The sequence below is a fragment of the Rousettus aegyptiacus genome, unplaced genomic scaffold (assembly GCF_014176215.1).
Source record: "Rousettus aegyptiacus isolate mRouAeg1 unplaced genomic scaffold, mRouAeg1.p scaffold_m13_p_4, whole genome shotgun sequence".
NCBI classification, from domain to species: domain Eukaryota; kingdom Metazoa; phylum Chordata; class Mammalia; order Chiroptera; family Pteropodidae; genus Rousettus; species Rousettus aegyptiacus.
Window position 1 is genome coordinate 58,096,915 of NW_023416307.1, and position 22,493 is coordinate 58,119,407.

General features: G+C 34.1%; 1 pseudogene; it reads right to left on the minus strand.

The window, feature by feature from the left end:
* Window positions 1-10,554: 10,554 nt before the first annotated feature.
* Window positions 10,555-13,424, minus strand: LOC118601718 (annotated as a pseudogene).
* Between the last annotated feature and the right edge of the window lie 9,069 nt (window positions 13,425-22,493).

Here is a 22,493-nt window from a genome sequence, read left to right on the forward strand (position 1 = left end):
AGGGAAACATAAATATAAATGACTATAAAGTGCAAAAATATTAAAAGGCAAAAATGAAGAGTAAATATAAATACAGTTTAAAAGTCATCAAGTTTTGCTTACGTTTTCCATATTTAGATGAAGAAAGCATTTGGTATAATTAATTAATTGAACTTGTTTATCAATAGTTATAGGACATATTGCCTATCACAATAGACTATTTTAAAAATAAATTGCAAGTCCTTTGAAAAATAGTTGAAAAAGTCACTTAATAAGCTAAGATTAATTCAGTAAAATCTATGATTTCAGATCTACCATTGGTGAGTGAGGCTTTAAAATAACCACAGGAAGACATGATAGTTTTTCCTTAGTACAGAATAAATAAAATTTACATAAACTTGTACAAAACAGAAAGTTCCCTTATCCATGTAAAGAAGCAATGTCACTAGTTTTTCATCTACTTATGTCTTCCAAAGTACCCAACAGAGTGCTTGACATTTAGCCAATCTTAGGGTCATGACTATGGAATGACTGTTTTTAATAAAATAATGAGAACCTTCCTCCCTAGCTTCCAAACTGTATTAGCAAATGAACCTCCAAGGAGCCAAGCCCAAACTTTCCCATGGTTCCTTATGGATCAGTGAAACATGTTCTTTAACACAATACCAACCAGACACTCCTTCAATGCTCTCAGGTTACTTTGGCACAAGTGGACCCATCACCACTGTACAGAAGAGAGAATAAACTTTGATGAAGCTTGTTATAGTAAGAGACCTCTAGACATGTTGCCTTGTTTTCCTTGACTAAGGATATTTCTAATTCTGGAGTTCTATGATATGTTCCTTCTGTAAATCCAATGATGACAGGAGCCTTTCCTTCTACCAATCTTGAACTTTTAAATTTAAAAAAGTTCATGATTTATTTTTCACAAACTAGTTAATGACCTACCACTATGTGGAATCTCATAGTCTTTGGCCTTGTACAATTTCAGATGGCTAGGAAAGACTATTATGTCAGAAATGCATATATTTTATTTTTTATTTTTCTTAAATCTTATAAACTAATTTTACCATTAATTCCTGAAGAGTTAGTAAACTTATCTAAAAGTTCAAATATATTTAGAAAAAAGTATTCATGATTGCATTTCTTATTTTCAGTAAGCCAACTATTTCATAATCATGGCTACTTTCTTTCAAGTGAGCTGGAAAACCAAAGATGGTAAGACATTTATATAAAATAAAATGTCTGAACTAAATTATTTATTTATTTATAGTGCTAAAAAATAGAGAATTTATTTCCTTGGTTCTTTTTACAGAGAAATTAATAATGATTGACATTGCTGTTAAAAATCTTATCCACCGTCATTATTTGCTTTAGACAAGGGAAGGCAAACCACAACCCATGAACCAGACCTATCCCACCACCTGTTTTTGTAAATAAAGTTTTATTGGACTACAGCTATGTTTATTTACATGTGTATTGTTCATCTCTGATTCTGTGCTTTCACATCAGAGTTGAATAGTTGGAACAGAAACCCTGTAGGCTGCAAAGTCAAAAATATTTAATTTGTGAAGCTTTACAAAAAGTTTCCCCACCACCGCCTGAACAACAAAAATTAAAAGTGTTTTTCAAGTCATATGTAACTACTGTTGAACACTCACTCATTCCTTTTTCTATCACTGTGATTGAATTGCCTGTTAAATTGTAAATAAGAAAAAGTAAATTATCATTAATTTTTCTCATCTTTTATGATACAAACTTAGAGAAATTGAGCAATTTTAAATTTACCTTCTTAAAGAGTATGCCATCTTAGTTATAAACTACAGAGCAAGGAAAATATAATGTAAAAATGAGAATATAAAATATATTTGAAATCATAATAAACATCTACAAAATAGTAAAAAGATAAAGATCTATTTGGTCACCCATCTGATATATCAGATTGTACTGTCATATGATTAAGCTATGATTCAATGGGAATTTAGCTTCTACAAATCCTCCAGAATTTTCTGATCAGCTATCCTGGTCAAAGAGTGTTATTGTTGATATTTATAAACAGAGGAATCTGAAGTCTTAATCAAACTTTATAAGGGCATGATATATGTAGAGAAGTATTCTCTTTTGATTCCAACATTATTATATAGTGTCAGCTTGTACATCTTCAAAAAAATTAATATTGTTAATTTTATCTTCATTTCTATGAGCATATGTCATCTACCTGTAGCTGTTTTTCTATCACCTTTCCTATTGACATACATTTAAACAAATTATTTGTGAAGAGTGTATGTGTGTGCTGTGTGTGTATGCACATGTGGGCTGCCTATTAGATGAGAAACATTTTTATTGATTTTTTGATTTAATACACCAGTCACTTCACTTATCCTAAAAACTATTCCTATGTTTAATCCCTAGCAGAACACTTTACTAGGACATCATTCAAGATTTCTCTGTTTTTATGTGTTGTCATTTTCTATTTTACTCTCCTCTTCAATCCACAGCCACTTTGTTTTTCCATGTCGCACATGGCCTTTCCACGATACAGTAATTTTTATCTTTTGCATACCTTATTCCACTTGAGTAAAAGAGATAAAACATAGCAATCCAAGTCTGTAAGCAAATTGTCCTGCAGTTCTCTTGAAACTTCAAAACTTTTTTCTCTTAACTGATTCTTGGAGCTTTGACTTTAACTAATTTAAACAAAATTTTTTCCCTTGGAAAGAGACCTAGAAACAAAGTACAGTATTGGCCACTTCAATATTAATCATTGTTAATATGAAGATAGTTTCAACTAGACCTGTTATTGGACAATAAGTAATGATAAGCTAAAAGATGGTAGATGTAAACATAGAACAATGACCTACATTAAAGAAGTCTTGCTGAATCTGATATATGGTAAATGAGGTAGCAAAATCTATAGCAGTAATTAGGGTGACACACACATGTCTCACACAGAGGATTATAAGCTTCTCGAGGGCATGAAGCTACTATATCAATTCCTTCTGATTCTCTTAGTAGTGAACTAAGCCCACTTACTCAGTAACAATGCAATAAATGCCAAATGTTGAAGATGGAAATCCTGTAGGACAGTAGCCGAACAACAAAAATTAAAAGTGTTATTTCAAGTCATACATAACTATTGTTGAACACTCGCTCATTCCTTTTTCTACCACTGTGATTGCCTTGCCTGTTAAATTAAAAATAAGAAAAAGTAAATAATCATTAATTTTCTCATCTTTTTATGATACAAACTTAGAGAAATTGAGCGATTTAAAATTTGCCTTCTTATAGAGTATGCCATCTTAGTTATAAAGTACAGAGCAAGGAAAATATAACGTAAAAATGAGAATATAAAATATATTTGAAATCATAATAAACACCTCCAAAATAGTAAAAAGATAAAAGTCTATTCTGTCACTCATCTAATATATTTAATTGTACTGTCACATGAGTCAACTAATGTACAATTCATGGACTTCTGAAGTTAATTCACTAGAAGAACAACATGAGAGTTAGATGGCATGTCTGTATAAAACAGTCTTAGGCACCCCAAGAAAACATGCATTTTAAGGCATCTGCTCTCATAATTCTTTTATAATAGAGACACTAACACAGATTTTCATTTTCTGAAGAGTTTTCCAATTTGCACTTGAATTCTTAATAACTACCAGGTGTCAGACACCGTGCTTAGGCACAACAGGAGATTACAAAGATCTATTCATTCATCATAAATGTCTTTAGGTATCTCTCATGTGTAATTTGTCAGGGTCAAATATGAGAAATTAAAGTCACTACTGTCAAGTAGCTCATAAACCAAGTTGAAGAAAAACAAATGCACTAAGAATTGTAGTACAAGGCAACATGTGATAAATATTCAAATGTTATAATCAAAAAAATTCAAAAAACCTGAAAGAGAAAGCAGTCATCTCTAGCTCTGAGCAGTCCTGAAGGAGATGGCACTTAAACTGTTTTAAAGAAAACATACAAGTTTAACAGATACAGATATGGGAAACAGAAACTGGCATTCCAGGCAAAGGGAATGCCATAAGCAAAGACATGAACTTGGGGAATGTGAATGTGTATTAATGGAGCCAAATGTATTGAGAAAATGCGGCAGAGATAAAAGTGTATTAATGAGTCAGTTTGTAAGTTGGGAAATGGTGCAGGTGAGATAAAAAATAAAACTGAGGAAAAGGTAAAGTAGGGCCGGATTAGGGAGGACTTGGAATGGCAGACTTAGGTGTTTGGTTTTCCAGAGGCAATGAAAGCTAATGGAAGATTGTAAACAAGAAATTAAATTTCATAGATTAATTAGGCAACATTTCTTAGGAGACAAAGTAAGGGGGAAAGAGACGCCATGCAGACTGGTTGGTGCGGTAACAAAGTAGTGAGGAATAAAGCTAACAACATCACGCCAGCACACTATAGAGACTGTAAGAGAAGAGAAAGATAGTCGAAAGGAGTTGGTTCAAGTAAGTGACCCTAAGAGCCCTCATTTTATACATTCTATGTTCATTTAAATGTGTCTGAGGAAGTCTGAGGAGAGGTAGAGAAAATATGGCAAAAGAGCCCATGAGATAAGAATTTATCCCAGGAATGTAGGAAATGTTAAAAAATGTTTTGTGAAAAACAAATATTAATTTTCTAATTAAAAAATTCTTTTTGAAATAATATTTGCTGAATTTAATATTACATATACATCCATAGGCATATTAATACATATAATATATAAATGCGTAAGTATACATGTATATCATATATACATATATGTTGATACACATACATACATACATGATTTTGGACTCTCTTGAGTTTGCCTGTGCTACTGAAATTTTTCTGTTAAGTTAATGTCTTAATTAATTTAGGCTGCTATAATGAAATAGCATAGGCTTGGTGGCTTATAAAAAAATAATTTATTTTGCACAGTTTGGGAGGCTGTAAGTCTTCAATCAGGGTGCCAGCATAGTTAAATTCTGGTGAGCGCCCTCTTCTAGGTTGTAGACTGCTGATTTTTTGTATCCTCACAAGGCACAAAGAAGGAGAAAGACTTTCCTGGGACCCCTTTAACAAGAACACTAGTCTCATTCATGAGAGCTCCACTCTCAAAACCTGATTGCCTCCCAAAGGCCCTACTTCTTAATACCATCACACTGGGGGTTAGGATTTCAACATATGAATTTGAGGGGGACACAAACATTTAGTTCATAATAGCATTAAGAAAAGAAAAAGTATTTTTTCTCTATAACCCATTATGTCTAGTTAATATTTATTATGTATTGCATATTATGATGGTGGTTATAATTTATTATCAATTTAAATAAGTGATGTTTGAAAGTATATAGATCTGTTTGTTTTGTTAGACTTCATTAAGTAGCTTCTGAATCAACCTTGGTTGTCATATGTTAGTTCTTAATAAAAATGGCACAGTTCTAGCTGAAGTGTGTCTACAGATCATCAATTTTACAATCTTAATAAGTCTCTCCTCCTTGGAGCCTTATCCCTCTTTGTCCTATTTTCTTAAACACAATCAGTTCATTGCAGCACATTTTAAATGCATAATATAAGGAGAATATGTCAGTCTATGGTGCCAAGTTTTGAACTGCAAAAAAAAAATGGGGATTGCTTCTTTTCCTTGGGGCCTTGCTCTCAGCAATGTCTTCTTTCTGTTCTGTTACTTTTTATTTTTTTGTATCTTCTTCTTTTGAGTGCCTTCTAGTGGTCTTCAGTAAGTTTTAGAAATGTTCAGACACCTCCCTTCCTTGATTCTCTGGGTTTCTTCTTCCCAGATTAACTGTCCCTTCCTTCCCATAGATACTACCATATTTGAATTTTAGGGGCCCACTGATCCCCCTGTATATATACTAAGTCCTGTGTGGATACATGGTCTTAATATTTAAATAAATTTTATTAAGCTTTACCTGAAAAAAATGAGTTTAAATTAAAAAAAAAAATGTAAGGGTAATGAGTTAAATGATTCAAAGAACAAAGATTTCAGAACTGAATGATTATCTCAAAATAGACTTAGTTTGTCTTGGCTTAGGAAGTTGTTTATTTCCCTCATCTCAAATATAAAACAATTTAATGTAGCAGGATACATAGTTGACTGAGACATTCAAGCAGCTATCCCAAGGTTCATTTGGTTTAACAATAAAAATTTTGGCTTTCTAGTTCTCTTATAACCTGTATCATATTTTTATCTACAGGTTAGGATTCCAGGGTTATCTCTTTCACTCCAAGTTAGATGGAAGTTTATATTTTGCCTGACCTTGACCTTAGTAATCTTTATTTCACTAACACTAAACTATCTGCTGTTCTATGGCCTTCCATTTAACCAATGGAAGAATTAAGCAGTTTCTGAATATGGCCTCAAGAATACTCATAAAGCCCTCTTCCTCTACACAGAATCAAGGTTCCTTTGTCATTTTCTCCTACTATAAATGGACTGACTTCCTTACCTAAGAGTAAGCCTGCTTCACATCCTTTTTTATTCACAACATCCCACTCCCATTACCAAGTTCCTATCCAATACAATAATTTTAACTCCTAAGGACCAGATAGTAAGGCCATATGCATAACTAATGTATAGTGGCTACTGTCAAGATACTTGTAATCTAGTGGGACGAATGACTGTATTTTCATAATTAATTATTGGTTTAATATCTTTAAGACCATTCTGTTTTAATGTCCTATTGGAAGAGTACCTATACCCTTCTTCATTTGCAAAGGAGAAATGATTGACATTTTCTGTCTAAATCAGTTGGTCTTTTTTGGCTTAGGTTGTTAACTCCTAATCTCCCATCCTTTTTGTTGATTCTGCGGTTAATTATCTCTAATGGTAGGACTGTCCAGTATCCCATAATCATATAAATACAGTTTCAAAATTATTTTACACCTAGACTCCAGATATTAGAGGTATAATGGCAATAAAAATGTTTAATGTAAAGAAAAGAAAGGTCATAAAAGAAACATCCAGGAATTATTGACCGAACTTTAATATGTTATATTTTAAAGTAAATTTTAGCCACTTTTGTAGGGGGAGAGAAAAAATATTAGAATATGAAATCGAATCAATAAAAAAAGCCACTTATATGCTTGATAGTTCTAAAATACTATTTCGTTTCTAACATAGTCAAAATCTTCACTTATTGCCCATCAAAGAAACCTTAAAAATATGAAAAGTTTTATTTTTTGATTTGTCATTTCTAACCCAGAGGTTAATTGTACTTTGTCCTGTCCTTTCAAGGACCGTTTTAGTTCTCTGTTTTAATCTCAATATTATATTTCCGTTCCGTACATATTCTGAGAGGTCATAGGGCACCAACACCTTTTATGGAAATTAAGTAAAAATGTACCAGGTGTTTGGTTTGTTTTTATTTCCAAAAGTTGACTCATATGTGCTCCCTGCTACAATCTTCCCCTGCAGATGCTTGAAAAGTACCGTTCATATGCCTTGGCATCCTATCTCTAGCAGGCGTCTCTATTCCTTTAAAGGCCAGAGGCCTTCTTTATGTTTAACAAGTAAACACAAGATGGCAATCTCTCAGAACACAGTATTGTTCCTACATTTTGAAGATCTGGTATGTCTTTAGTTACATTAAGGAATCAACACAAACAGTTGTTATTGTTCCCTTTGGACATCTTATTAAATTTCATGGAAGTTCTTAGCATGCAGACACTTTAGCACCAACATTTTATTACTATTCAGGGTCTATTCATTGGATTTAAGATTCTGTAGACAAGTCCCTCATCCCCTATCTCACCCATAAATGTTTCTCTATGCTCAAAGTATTTGAACAGTCTATTTTTAATCTCAATACCTAGAAAATAACACTTAGGTAGTTTACCCACGGAACAGAGGATAGCATGGTGATTAAGAGTGTGGTTTTGGGAGACAGACAGATTGAATTGAAGACTTGCCACTGCTCTCTATAAAATGTGTAACCTCAGGCAAGCTATTTGACCACTCCAGTTCTTTCCTTGGTAACACCACCTCATATGTTTATTATTTATATTGAATGATATAATGCCTGTAAAACAATACATGGCTTGGTACATGTTAAGTGCTCAATATATAATAACTATTTCTTATTATTAATCATAGTCAGCATCATAGTCCCAAAATATGCTTGCCATAGCCCTCCTTACTACCTGAAATATCTCCTTTATAATGACTCTTAGGCTTTAGACATTGCTTCTAAAAAGACATTGAATAGTAATACAACATCACTCAATTATGTGGTTTAATTTATTAGAAGAGCTGCTTTTACCTCACTTTTGAACATGGCCACAAAGTAATAGCAACAAAGAGAAGCATTTTTATAAAAATATGAGGTTGCAAAGATGTAGAAAGTCTAGAACATAGAATGAGGATGGAAGAGAACAGGCTTTGGAAGCAGTGTAGCAATTTGAATTCTGGAAACCCAGCAAGACCAGAGGGACCTGGAGTGCAGACTGACTTTTCTTCCCATTTTTCTACTCCTTCTACTTCTGAAATCCAAATAGTATTATCTAATCCAAAACACTCTCATATGAAACACAGAAGTCCTGATGCTTATAAATTACAGTAATTTTCCCTAATGTATTGATAACAATAATCACTTTGAATTTTAATTATACAGGTAAATATATATACATTACTATGTTAATGTGAATAGATATTATTTTCATTTTATAGATGAGACAAGTAAAGTTAGAGGATTACCTACCAAGTTCCCATAAGAAGTAAAATTTGGATAACATAGGCCCTAAAATCAGAAATACTTAACTCAAATTCTGACTCAGCCACATACCTGCAGTATAATCCAGGGATGGAAACTGAGCCTCAGTTTTCTCTCACTGTAAAAAGTTGATAGAATGGTTTTTCCCTTGAAGGGTTTTTATGAAACGGTGAGTATAAGATTGTGTGTGAAAACATGTAGTACCGTGCATGACATATTGTGCTTGTTCAACAAATGCCAGTTTCCATCTGTCTGATGCTAAATGCCATACTCTTCTTGTAATTTCATGGGAAGATGCACCATTATTGTATCATTTGTACTTCTAAGTTGAGAAAAGAGTTGATTCTCTTGCATCTTCACCTAAATCCTAGACTTTCTCTCTCCTTTTTACTGTCTATTCACCCATCCATACTACTCACTCGTTCATTTATTGATTAATTTACTATTTACCAAGCTAGGTTATAGTCTTCTTTTTTCAGTATTGTTTTTTTCAGTCAAAATACTTAGCATTTTAAAAAATGTTTCTGAGAAGGAAAAGATTCTGACTTTCAAAGTCTTGGGCTTCTAATCACTGGTAGAATGCTTGCCTGCTATACCAAGCTGGCCCTTGTTGAAAACATCAAAAGAAATAGATAACTTACCAATAGATATTTTATGCTTTCTATACTTATTAAGAAATATAACACAATAAAGGGGGATACGTAATAGGTGGGTCATATTAGATTATAATAGCAGACATCTAAATTTCATTAGTTTAACACAGCAGATATGCCTGGATAGGTATTCATCTGAACAGAAAAATTCTACTCTAAATGGTCCTGAAGGGACCAGGTTCCTCCCATCTTGTTGTTCCACTATCCCACAGAACCATGCCATAGTAAATATACAGCAAGTGAAATAGTAGAAAGGAATCATGGAGGAGACACACCGCATTTTATAATAGTCTTGGTTTGACAGTGAACCATATCACATTTGCTATTGGCAAGACATAGTCATTCAGACACACCTAGCTACAAGGGGAGGTTCCTAGTTACAATCCTATTACTGGAGGAGAAAATAGAATTCAGTGAACAGTGAAAGATCAGTGCCACCGTGTATGAAAGTGAAGCTGTATTTCAATTGTATTTTTGTTTACTCTGAAACAATAACTTACTAGTCTATTGATACTTATCCCATTATCCTGAAGAATCTTCCAAGAAATAGTAATTTAAATTCTGCCTTTTTCCCAAAAGGATAACCTGTTATTTTGGAGTGTGGGTGGCATTAGTTGTAGAAGAGGTTGGGGGGAAGGGTAATCTTTCTTAATGTAATTTTGAATCACAGACCCAATTTAGTGCAGCCCTAGCAAAATATTCAATTAAAATCATATTATTAAAATAAAATTAATGTTCTGTTGCTGAACTGCTTGGCTGAATGCACCAATTAAAAGTTTTCTTATTTCCCAACCCCCTCTCTAATCTGTTTGGGAAAATGAAATACACACAAACACACACAAATTTAAAACTAAATAAATTGAGGCTAAAGTTGAATTTTGCCCCTGAAATAATATAATCTTATAATTATATATATAGCATTTGAGTCATGTGTAATATATCAAATAAAATGTTTAAAAAAAAACACAATGCAAATACTTTATTAAAATAATCACAGCTTCTACCTTCTTGAACTTCAAACTTAAAAGAAAACTACATTTAACCTTAACTTCCTTCTCTTCCTCTATCTTCTTAAAATGACTTGAGAAGTCACCAAGAAAAGATGGAAATTAGGAGGAAAAGTCAGAATAATGATTGTGGAAAACCTTAGATTTAGCAAGATGTAGCTTCTAATTTTAAATACAGTTTTTGTTCTCCAAGTGGCCCATAGATCAGGAACGATGTCATCCCGGGACCCTGTGAGATATGCAAGACTTTGACCCTAGATGTGGCAGATAGCTCTTCCATACTCTGACTACCAGGAAACTATTCTTTCCTTCATTAACCCCTTATTATAAGTTGTGCTCTTATAAAAGTGTATGTGGACTTATGTGAAAAAAATCAAGTGTATGCAAGCATAAAAACAGCAGATAATGCAGTATATGCATTCCACTGATCTGCCGGAGACATAAGGCGTCCAGGAAAAAGCTCTTCTAAAATTGCCTAGTTCAAGGCTGTAGGGTGTAAAGGCTACAGTTGGCATGGTAGCCTCAGGTACAGCATGGGGACCACCTGCCTCCTCCTGTGGCCTCATGGGCGAGGCAGCACCAGCTCCGGGGGACTCCAGGCCAGCGGTGAACCCAGGGCTGCGAGCAGAACAGCAGGCAGAACCCTTCAGGCTGGGGTGGCCACACATGGCCCTCCAGGTTTCCTGGGTGTCAAGGCCAGCGAAGTGCACCCTCAGAAGCCCTGGTCTTAGTTGGCCCTTTTAAGGAAGATGCCAATCAGAATGACCCACATCTGTGAGTCTGTCTGGATGGAAAGGTGCAGTGCTTCCAGGGGCCGAAGGCCAGCCTCCACCCCGCCCTCTGCCACACACTGTTGAAGGGGCGGTGGCCATCAGAGCTCTGAAGGCACCAGAGTGTGGCTGAGCGGCCCTCACCCCTATCTCTTTAGTCCGACTAGAGGTTATCAAAGGGCAGCACTTCCACAGAGGTGCTGAAGAGCTTGCAGCCAGGTGGTCAGAGTTACTCCTGCTGCAGAACAAGAAACGATCCGGAACAAGAACTGCTCCGGACCTGACAGCCAAAAGAGACAGAAGTAGATGAAGTCCTCCGCAGCGTACTTTGGTGGGCAAGAAGAATGCCCAAGCAGGGACGCCGCTCCATGGGATAGTGCTGTTAGGTCTGGAGGCTCATGCTCACCTCCACCGGCGTGTTGAAGTGCTCTTCCCACAATGCTAGCCTCCCCAAGTCCTTGGCTTTCAGTTTTGGATCTTGCCCGCCAACCAGCAAGGACTGAGTGCCCACAAACTGGAATAGGGATAGACTGAAGCGGACCCGCAGATAAGCCTTTTGTGGGTCCCAAAGCTTCACGTTCTTCTCAGGGTTGCAGACCTTCACCCACAGAATATGGTCCAGGAGCCAGTCAATGGGCTTGTCCCTGTAGAATACGAGAATGGACTCCACAATCAGGCTCAGATCCAGCGACTTAAACATCTGCCCAATGATGCCCAGCTGGGAGAACTCCAGGATTATCCAGTCCTCTGAAGGCTTCTGGAATGCAAATTTCTTCTTGGAGCTCAGGTATTGGGTTTATTTTAGGTGTTTTCCTCCAGCTACATGTAGTAGATGCCTTTGGGATCTGCATACATCACCAGGAAGCAGTATTCAAGGCTCTTTTGCCATTTTTTTCCTATTTTAAAATTTTCTTTCTACTCTTTTTTTTTTTTTCAGACAATTTTATATTTAGGGTCCCCTGATATCACTTATATTTAAATGTGCTTTACCCATCCCCTATCAGCTCTTGAGAACGTTGTTACAGTGGGTTTATTATAGTGTTCATCCACCTTGAGACAGTTTCTTTCTCCTCAAGATTTTTTTTTGTACATATAGGAAATATAGGATCTTGTGAAGCAACAAGTTTACCAGTTGGATTCAGCTGCCATTTCGTATCTTCCTTGAACCATTTATCTTTCAGTAAGTTAGCCTTTCTATTCCAATGGAAAATTCTGCCAAGCTTCTTTGTAAAGCTTTGTATTCAGATGAACATCAACCGTATCCCCCCACTATTGCATAGCAGGGGGATAGCTGTCGAGCTGCAAACTAGCTCTCACATTTGTGTGCATTTTGCACACATTGCTTAATATGTTTGTGAGCTGTGCTAAAGTCTCCTTCCTTGTTTTAAGAGACTTCTAGGCCCTCAAAATAAAAAAAAAATCAAATCCTATTTAATATGCTTTTTAATGAGATAGCAAGGACTGAGAAGATAGTTATTACTTTTTTAACAGCAGATATAGACAGCTTTTGAAAGAGTCTTTCTTAATATCAGGGTTTAGAAAAAACCAGTACCCTCATAGGAAATTTATGCCTGGAAAGAGCCAATGATATTATTCATAAACACAGGTAAAACACACGCATGAACACTATGTGTACAAACCCAACATATGCACACATGTATACAAAGACATCTGCATATAGAGGCTCACTAAACATGCAAACACTCCAATCTGAAAGAAACAGAAAGAAAATGAAGTACAAGGAGAGGGCTTTATGGGTAATCTTGAAAGCATATTCTGAAGCTACTTCATTCTTTCAAACCTTATATTGTGCAGATGTCTCCTGTATAATGTTTTTCAGTGAGGCCACAGCCTATCGAACATAGTCCCTCATTCTGGGAAACTTGTACATTTACTGCAAAGATGTGGTAAGATTAAAAAAGCTATAATGACTTGCTTGGGATTATGACGATATGCCTGCAAGACAACCTAATTTAGGGAAAGAGTTCTTTATTTTCAGACACCTTATCCATGTTGATCACTCATATCACATGAAGACTCATTGTCATCTCTGCAAAAGTAACATGCATCTGATCCTAATGTCTCAATTCATATTTTCCTGCATCTGTTTCTTGATCTGTTTACCCAGAAGAGGTTTCCTGACACTTGAAGGCAGTTCATGATGAAATCCTCATCTAGTCATTTCAAAGAGCAATATTCTTTGTTCCAGAAGCAGCTAGGCCGCCAAAAGCCAGGAATGTTTTCTGGTCAGTCTCTCTATCACCACAGGATTCATCTCAGTTCTGAGACAAACTTACCCATTCCAGACAAATTTCAACAACATTCATTTTCTCTGTTTGGCCATTTGTAAACAGTTAAATGATGCCTTTCTCAGGAGACACGTCTCAATTATTTAACTCAAAATTAATCAAATTACCTTAAGTTAATGTACCTTACTCTTTTTAGTAAATGAAATTTAAGAAGAAAAGCTTCATATGAAGCTTTATTTTGGGGTGAAGTTTCTATTAGACTGCAAATGAACAATAATTGTTTCATTTTGTTTTGTTTTGTTTTTAAAAGTGTGTATGAACAGATTGGTCTTCCCATGGGAATGAACTCCAAATATCAGGGAAAGGGATGACCTAGAATCTTGAAAAGCTGAAACAGTCCCAGGAGGAGGCAGCCTCTCAGGTATTTTTCTTCCAGTCTTTGCATAGCTTCTCATCCCTGAGAAGTGCATAATATTGAAATAGGTCAGCATGTGGAGAGATATTAAAGAAGTGTTATCTGCCCTCTGAGTCATGTCATTTGGTGCTTTATGTTCCCTTAGAAACTGAGGAAAAGCAAGGCCTCATTAGAGCAAATGAGACCCAAATTTACAAGCGTGTTTTGACTCTTTTGCAATGGATTCTGTCTGGAGCGCAGCTTTAGGTTGAAAGGATAACAGACATTGGGGCTGGGGAATGGCAAAAGGGAATCAGCATGCACCCTCTCTTCCTTATCATTTGTTTGTAATTCACCTGTGTAATTCAGATGTCTGTTTCTTCATTCTACATAATAATTGGGTGTTTTCTGGGAGAAAATCAAGCCTGGGTTATACAGGTACTGCTTTCGAAGAACTGACAAGAAGGGACAAGGAGAAATGTTAATGTTCACATTTAATTTGAAGGAATATATAAATTCTAGTTATATATACATCTGAGCCTTTAGCATTTATCCAAGGGCTACTATATCAGGTACTGTACATAGATTATCAACAGTAATTCTCACAAAAATCTAATAAAATGATTAAATGCATGGTTCCATTTTGCAGATGAGGAAGCTAGAGTTAAGTAATGAGCCCAAGGTTGTACCCTTTCTGCCTTCGTTCTCTTCAAACTTCTGTACACAGTCGCTATAGAAACCTTCTTAATACTGCTTTGCTCTGTATTTAACTCCTTATTTTTTCCAATAATCCCCACTGTATACATCTTAAAGTCAGTGATAGATTTGAGACTCTAAAGTCAGAACTTCACTTTGCTGCCTTCTTGGCTTTCTCTCTGGAGCCAGCTGCTTTTGCCTTCTTCTCTTGGTATTTATCCACATAACTTAACCTTTTCTATGTCTCAGCCTTTGCCGCTATCTTGTGAATGCCTTGATTTCTGAGTAATTAAGATCTAATCTTCTCCCTGCCATAGAGAGGAAAGGTCATTCAGTGTAGCTGGGTCTCTGCCATGGTACCTGCCATTGGTTTGGATTTTATACCAGGCTGTTCTTCTCTTCTGACATCTGTACCTGTACCAGTTGTCTACAAGTCATCCTCTCAAGTTGGCTGCCTGTGTTAGTTTGCTAGGGCTGCTATAACAAAGTACCACAAACTGAGTGGCTTAAAAAACAGAAATGTACTGTCTCATAGTTTTGGAGGAAGAAGTCTGAGATCACGATGTTAGCGAGGCTCATTCCTTCTAATGGCTGTGAGGAAGAATCTGCCCTGTGCGCCTCTCCAGCTTTGGGTGGTGTGCTAATGATCTTTGGCATTCATTGACTTGTCGAATCTTCACCTTGATCACTGCCTTCATCTTCTTACGGTTTTCTCCCTGTGTTTATTCCAAATTCTCTCTTTTTATAAGGGAGATTAGGGCTCACCCTAATGACCTCATATTGGATTAGGGCCCACTCTAATGACCTCATCTTAACTAATTACATCTGTAATACTGTATTCACAAATAAAGTCTCATCTGAGGTACTGGGGGTTAGGACTTTAACATATGAATTTTAGGGGGACCCATTTGCATCCTTTAAATCTGCCCCATTATTTATCCAGTACTCTTTCATGGCCCCCTCTGATTTACTTTGCAACCTCTGAGTTCTACATTCTTATGCCTTTGTTACTGTATGTAACACCCAGTAACTTCTGAATTATGGTAGGAATTTGGGAGATGAAAGTAGTTAGGAAAGATATTGGGTAAGAGAAGTCTGATAGTCCCCATTCAAACATCTGCTTTACAGCTCAAGGCCCAGCAAGGAGCCAAGAGAATTTCTAGTCATAATTATTTGGAACAGGGTACTTCACAAAATTCATTTTTTTAAAATCATGAACTTGACACATTAGGCACTATGACTATGTCTCCAAAGGCACAGTTTAAAAATATAGGATAAAGTATGGCTGAATTGAAGAGCTGGAACCAAGGAAAATGTTGTTCAAGTCCTTACAAATATTATTAAGACAGTTTTTATGTCTCAAATCCAATGGATTAAATGTTTCCTTCCGGCGTCTGGAACAAAAGTGCAAAGTAAAGTATATCAGTGTCTCTTTGAGTTACCATGTAGTTCTACAAACACATTACTTTACCCATGTAACCCATCATAGGGCATTTACAATAACATTAGAACTTCATAGTGGCTACAATTTTAGCCTGTTAAACCAATGAGATATTTTTAGCTTCTGGCAGATGTGACTATGACTGTATTTAAGGATCACTTTGTCCTTTTACATTTCAAACCATTTTTAAAGGTTAAGAAGACAAAAACCTATTTTTAAACCAATGCTCACAAAACATTTTAAAAAATCATTTTGATATTTTATAGCTAAATTGTACAATTCTGCTGTAATCTCTATTTCAAAAGGAAATTTATTCAATATTTGTTAGTAATTAAAGAGGAAGAAAAAGAATATTTTTAAAATGCCAACAGAATAAAAAATAGTGGAGAGATTAAGAACTTTCTCTCTAATGTAAGTATATTAAGATTAGAAAGTAAAAGTCAAAAGTTTGCTGGTAATTGGTAGAGAAGGAGCACTAAGCAGACTTTTAAGTACTTTTTAAATTCTAACCTTTTCTATTTTCTATTCCAACTCTATTATTTGGGATAGAACTATGGGTAATACTTAAAATTTTAGGAGAGAAGACTAAAACCAATCCTCCATTCATCTGTGGACAATTATTGGTCAAAATCTAAGAACAATTAATTTGGTTTGAAGATGATATGCAAAGTCAACCCTGTATTTTGAGATAGCCAGTATCTTGGATTTAGACCCCATCGATACCATTTAGTCCCGTAGGTACCAATTATTTTAATGAGAGTTGCCCAATACTTTATTAAATTTAGCCGAAGTTGGCCTACAGTGCAGTTTGGGAGATTTTGACATTTGCTGTCAGAGATTTAAGGTATCGCTAATGACAGGGACATGAAAAGTTGGCAACACAGACAGATATAAGAAGTGGCTTTTAAGGCTTTGTGTCAAAAGAAACCAGGATAGTAATATTGAAAAATAATGGGTATAAGAGGAGGATTAGGAGAAAGGAGCATATAGCTTAAGTAGATAAGGACACCATGGGAAAATAACAAAGGTAGAGGGAATCTGCAGGATGATACAGGAAAAATAACAAAGGGCAAAGTGACTCTCCATGGGATGGCACAGGACAGAAGTCTCAGGGAAATGCAAAATGCTTTATGGAAAAATGGCAGAGATTGTCGTAATTTTTAAAATTTTTATACAGTCAATTAATAATTAAAAGATTAGAGGACCATTTATAATTACATAAAAATAAATAAGTAGGGGGTTTTTGTTGTTGTTGTTCAAATGAGTGTTTTTTTTGTTGTTCAAATGAGTATAGATTCCCTGCCTCTTTAGAGTTTAAAATGCTGTACTTGAACCCTTCTTTAGAATACAGCAGTCATTTATAACTTTTAAATCAAGAAAAGGGAGAAGAGGAAAAATTCGTAATTGATAAAATGCAAAGAAGAAGGTGAAGACAAGAAAAAATTAGGAATAAAAGTTATGTCCTTAAGCACCTTTTTTATAACTTTTTTTGGTAATCATTTCCTTGTTCTGTTTTTTATTTTATTTTATTATTTTATTTTATATTTTATTTTATTAGTTTCAAATATACAGTGCATTGGCTAGACATTTATACAGTTTATAAAATAATCCCCCTAATTGTTCTTTATCTCCTCTGGCTCTCCATCTAGTCATTACATTAATGCTAACTACATTCCCTATCCTGTGCTCCCCATCCCTATCAACTACTAATTTGTATTTCTTTAACCCTTCACCCCATCCCCCCGGCCCTCCAACTCCCTCCCCTTTGGTCATCACCAGATTATCCTCTATATTTGTGAGTCTGTTCTATTTGTTCCTTAGATTCAGCATGTAGGTGAAATCATATGGTAATTATCTTTCTCTGTCTGACTTATTTCACTCAGCATAATAACCTAGTTAGAGCTTTTTACTACAGTTCATTATTTAAAAATAATTGTCAGTTATTAAAGATTCTTTGGGGAAGGTTTTGTGGCTTTGATAACAAATTTTATTATCTTGTGTGATATTTTGTGCTCAGTATTTAAAGTCAAGTTAGTTAACCTCTGTTTCCCTTAGATTTTTTTCATATGTAAAATATAGATAATACTAGTAATATTCTCTTAGAGTAGATTGATGGAATAAATTGTTACCTTAAAGGAACTTCAAACATAATAAGTACTCACTGAGGAATAGGAATAACTGTTACTATTTGTAACAATAAAACAATCATTTCTGATATGAATTAAATAAACCAAAAATATTGCCACTTTCTTCTAAATTGAATGATTTTGTGTGTGTAGGTGTCACCGTCATATTTTGTATTTTTATAAGATGCAATGAAGACATTTCAAATCTGCGCTTTAAAAATTTCATGGAATATGTTGTCTGGAAGTGATTTTCTGTCATCTTTTGTGTACTTTAAAGGCTGTTTTAGAATGTAGTTTATATCAAAGGTAGTTTGAAAAGGCCTCTGTGATACTAAGAGAAATGTAAGGTAAATATGTATATATATTTTTACATATACATTCACACACACATCAAATACTGTTTAATGGAAGACCTCAAAAGTAAAAATGTGTTTTTTTTTTAACCTTCACATTCTTTAAAATCTATTTTAAGGACAGCTTTTTGAAACAGACTGGAAAAAATCCATTTTTTTTGATTGGCCAAGACAGTTATGTTTATCGTGCCAAAACAGTTTTGAGATAGTATTTTTGAATCTTCACTCCTCTAAGACAGTGAATATGTGTTATTCATCTAGCATACTCCCTGGCTCATAGTAAGCACTAAATTCATATTTATAAATGAATGAATGAGTAAATCAATAAGTGAATACATGAATGAGAGAATGCAAGTCAAAAAGTTAGAAGCAGAGAACCACAAAAGGAACAGGACAATGACTATACCTGTTATTCCTTTCCCACTATTTGTTTTATTTTTGTTACTAAGGGAGATCTTAGGGAGATGTATTTTTAGAATGCCAATAAACTGTTTATTAAGCAAGAAACATGTCAATTAGAATACTTTAGTGATAGTTGGCAGTTTAAAGAGAAACTAGGTGTATTTTGATGCTTTGAACCCAGGAGTCACTGAAAAGCAAATCTGAGCCCACATTCACAAACCAAATTAAAAAGGTTGCAAGAAGACTTAGCAAAGAAAAATAATCACACTTGTAATTTTTTTTTAATGTCTCTTAGACTATAAACTCCAGACTAACAGGGACTGTATCCCTAGCACTAGATAGCATCTCGCATATGTTTTTTTTTACTTCAGTAAGTTTTTGTGGAATGAATCACTGAATAAATTAATGATATCTGAAAGAGGTGTTAAAATGATGCAAAAGATTAAGGGGTTATAGGTATAGGCGGATGGAGAAAAAGATTGTTAGAAGTAAATTGAAGGTGGTGCACAGAAAGAAAGGCATTGGATGGATATGAAGGAAGAGTGAAAAGTAGAGATTTCAGATTCTAAGAGAAAGTGAGAAGCATGGTGTACAGAAAGGGGTCTTTCTGTAAAGGTTTGGTAGTATTGAGTTGGATTTATTTTCTCTAACCAAAAAATATTACTCGAGTGAAAGGTAAAATTTAAAAATAACAGCAAAAGCAAATTATGCATTATGTTTCTCTGTAGACCTCATAAAAAGAGCAATTTACTCTTGCATGTTCTCTAATTATTTACAAGAGAGAATGTTTTATGGGCATACAGATTTTAGATTCCTTCCTATCTCTGAGTCTTAACTAATTAACTGAAACAAAACAAAATAAAACAAAAAACATCTTTCTACATCTGGAAAACTAAGAAGATCTTTCTACAACTGGGGTCTTTTAATTTGAAAGTTTGAGTTCTGGGTTGGTCACTCTTTCTCAAAATTTACATAATTGAAAAAGCCATAGAAATTTACTTAGGATTCAAGTAAAGGCAAGACTAGTCAGATCTCAGTTTCTCCAAAATCCAATATCTCTGTCAAACTCTTGGCTTACCTTGCAAGAATCAGCTCAGTGGGAGTACCATAGAATGTCAAGAGATGGACAAGAAATTAAAACTGTCTTCTTTCATGATGAATAATTTCCCCTACTCCCAAGTTTACAGCTTCATAGTAAATAGATGATATTCTTAGCATATGTAATAAGGAGAAAGCAATACATGTGTAGGGCTTAAAAGGGTATTGAACAGATACCCCTGTTTTGCAGATAAAGATATTAAGGATAAATATGTTACTAAAGGTCACAAAGCCAGTTAAGAACAGAAATGTGAATAAAACTCAAGATTCCTGATTTCTTATGTTGCACATTTTTACTATATTTTGCACTGAGCAAAAAAGAAGTTGATTATGTTAACATAATGAGAAGGATGTAGTTGAGGTCTAAGTCTTTGAATAGCCTAAAAAAAAGGCTATTTTGAGGTATATTAATTTTATGAGAGCAGAGCCTTGTTCACCACTCTATCTATAGTGAATTGCATAGAATCTAACGCTTGGTAGTTGGTCTATATATTTTTTGAGATGTAATATATAAACAAAAAGATGCACAGATTTTAAGCATTCAGTTTGATTTTAGCATTTTTGTATCCACATGCAAACTTGTACAGAAAACAAATATTCTGTATATGTGTCTTCTGTTGGATATATGTATTATGAAAACTTTTTCTTAGTGTGTGCCTTGCCTATTCTTTTTCTTAATCATGTCATTTACACTGTCCCAGAAAATTCCCTCATGTCACTTTATGCTCAACCTTCAGTCTGCCTACCCACCATAGGTTAGTTTTGTCTATTCTTAGAAATTATATAAATAAAATAATTGAGTTATATATATTTTTGTAGCTGATTTCTTTTCTCCCTCATAATCTTTTTTAATTTATTCATGTCGTGACCTATATCAAGTGATTATTTTATTTTTACATAACAGTATTTTATTGTATGACTATAACTTATTTTGTTTGTTCATTCTCCTATTGATGGATATTTGTATAATTATGAATATAAAAGTTGCTATGGGCATTATTTTACACTCTTTTTAGACATTTTGAACATATTTTCAAGAAATTATTGGCCATTTATATTTCTTTTGTGAAATATCTGTTGAAGTTATCTATTTTATAATTAGGTCATTTGCCTTTCTGTATTGCTTTATAGGCATTCTCTATATATTCTGGATATGAGTTGTAAAGTATATGTATTATGAAAACTTATCTATTCTATTTTTTGTTCATTAATTTTATTAATAATATTTCTTTTAATGAGATGTAATTTTAATTTTGATGAAGTTCAATTTATTTTTTTTAGAGTTGCTGATTTTGAAAATCATTTGAAAACATCTGCTTTCAAACATACTCAAAACATCTTTGTCTATTCTCAAGGTTCCAAAAATGTTATTTTTAATTTCCTTCTTTGCTTTATAAATTTAAGTCTAGGATTCATCTCAAATTAATATTTTGTCTATAGAGTATAACGATCGAGTTGTTCTAACACCATTTGTTAAAAACACTGTTCTTTCTTTCACTGAATGAAGTAGGTGTCTTAACTTGAAGGTCGATTAACTTTATCTGTGTGGTTCTATTTCTGGAATCTGTTCTTTTCCATTGATCTGTGTATTATATCTTTAAGTCAATTATTATACTGTGTTGTTTAATCTTGAAGTAGATAGTGTTAAGTACTCTAACTTTCTTTAAAAGATTGTCTTGGCTATTCTAGATCCTTCTTATTTTTACTCAGATTTTCGAATCAGCCTGCCATTATCTTCAAAATGACCTGTTGGAAATTTGATAGGTATTGTATTAAATCTGTAGATCAATTTGGAAGAAAAAATTCTTTAAATATTAAGTTTTTTCACTGAATATAGGTGTAGCTCTCCATTTATTTGAGCCTTTTAAATTTCTCAACATTTTACAATTTCATTGCAGAAAACTTGCATATTTTTCAGTAGATTTGTTTCCCTCTGTATTTAATATTTTTGATAATATCATAAATTCATTTTTATTTTATTATCTGTTTCATTGCTTATATAAACACTAGAGTTTTTTTAATTGACTTCAAACATTGCAATCTTGTTAAATTTACATAGTAGTTCTAGTCTCTTTGTAGATCACATGAGTTTTCTACATACACAAATCATTTGTCCACAAGTAATAGTTTTAATTCTTCTTTTTAGATCTTTAAGCTTTTATTTATTTTTTCCTGCCTTATTGCACAGGAGGGAATTTTTCCACTAATAATAGATATCAAATACAAATGATGAGAGACGGCATTCTTACCTACTCTGAGAGGTAGGGGAAAAGCATACAGAATTTCACAATTAAGGATGCTTGCTATTAGTTGTAGGATTTTTGTAAATATTTTTTACCATGTTGAGGTTTCCTTCTGTTCTTAATTTGCTGAATTTTAATTCAGAATCTATATTCATTTTGTCAAATGTAGTTTTCTACATAGGTTTATGATTGTTTTATTCAGCTTTATTCTATAAGTATGGCAAATTTTATTGGTTTTTTTTTGCATATCTGAGACTAAATTTTTTGTTCATGATGCATTACTCTGTGTGTATGTGTGTGTGTGTATTTATACTCAATGTGTCTATATTTTTAAGGATTTTGCATATGTAGTCATAAATATTGATCTT